Below are 758 nucleotides of genomic sequence, written 5' to 3'. Positions count from 1 at the left end.
AACATTTTTGAAAAAAAAAAGAGTTTTATATATTTTTCACTATTAAAATATTTATAAAACTATTACTGTAAAAGTTTAATTCTTAATTATAGCATAACAAAAAATATGTAATAACATTACATATTATTATGTATGCATAATTAAAACTATGCTCCCTTTTTATATTACTAGCATATGTACATACAGTTTATAATAATATTGTTCACATTCTGTCAATGAGTCAATTATACTTAATAATAAAACTTGTTCTTATTACATATCAGACCTTAGACATTTGACTGCTGTAAAAATATGAAAACATACTCATTGACATTATCAAGTTCCTTAAGTGCATTATATTGTTTATCCATTACTTATATTTTTATTATGAAATTAAAGTTTCAAATTATATTTATCACTTGATTTTTGCATTATTACCACATCTATTTTTGATATCAGTGTTTTGATCTTATTTGAACCAGTTAGAAGTTAACACAATAAAAATAATACTATGCATTTCTTGTGACTAACTTTCAAGTTCTAGTTAAGTGAAAGTTTTTAATAAAACATATTTCTGGTATAAAAGTATTATGTATAAAGTTATTACTTCAGTAAGATTGGGTTTAAATGCTGATTTAAGCCCTCATTAAGTCACAGAAATAAATATTGCATGTGCGTCGGTTGACCTTAAAACTTTTGTAGTTTTGTAAAATTAGTACTATTTTATATTGGTACAGAGAAATTGTTTTATGTAATATAAATAATATTAATATATATAT

This window comes from Habropoda laboriosa, unplaced genomic scaffold (genome assembly GCF_001263275.1).
Source record: "Habropoda laboriosa isolate 0110345459 unplaced genomic scaffold, ASM126327v1 scaffold175, whole genome shotgun sequence".
Lineage (NCBI taxonomy): Eukaryota > Metazoa > Arthropoda > Insecta > Hymenoptera > Apidae > Habropoda > Habropoda laboriosa.
The sequence above is the reverse complement of the archived record's forward strand: the minus strand, read 5'-3'. Positions refer to the sequence as shown.